The sequence below is a fragment of the Primulina huaijiensis genome, chromosome 14 (assembly GCF_012295235.1).
Source record: "Primulina huaijiensis isolate GDHJ02 chromosome 14, ASM1229523v2, whole genome shotgun sequence".
Lineage (NCBI taxonomy): Eukaryota > Viridiplantae > Streptophyta > Magnoliopsida > Lamiales > Gesneriaceae > Primulina > Primulina huaijiensis.
In genome coordinates this window covers 13,310,805-13,311,304 of record NC_133319.1, presented here as the reverse complement: position 1 = coordinate 13,311,304, position 500 = coordinate 13,310,805, and positions in this window count along the sequence as shown.

The following is a 500-nucleotide window of genomic DNA, read 5'->3' as shown; positions in this document are numbered from 1 at the left end:
TGATTATTTCATTAACAAGGATTGAAGAGCAAAATAGAAGATTAATGCTGAACTGTGGGTACTTTTCCAATAATTTTTTTTTTATGTGTAGTATTTAATTTTGTGATTATAAATTTGATTATAATATTATAGTTATAGTGGTAATGTATACTCAATATTGTTTGGTTAAAAAGTGATATTATTTATAATTTAACATAACATATTGCAATGGGTTAACTAAGCAGTGTGAATATTTGGATAAGATAACACAATCAATAGTTGAAGAAGGTCAAGTGGGCAATGATTAGGGGTGAGCAAGATTTCGGTTAAATCGAATTAACCGACCGAACCGAACCAATTCCGAAATCAAATCGAATTAACCGACCGAACCGAACCAATTCGGAAATTCGGTTCGGTTATTTCGGAAATTCGGTTTTTCAATTAAAAAAATTTGGTTATATCGGTTAATTCGGTTCGATTACGGTTTTCAAAATTTTGAAATCGGTTAAACGAATTATATA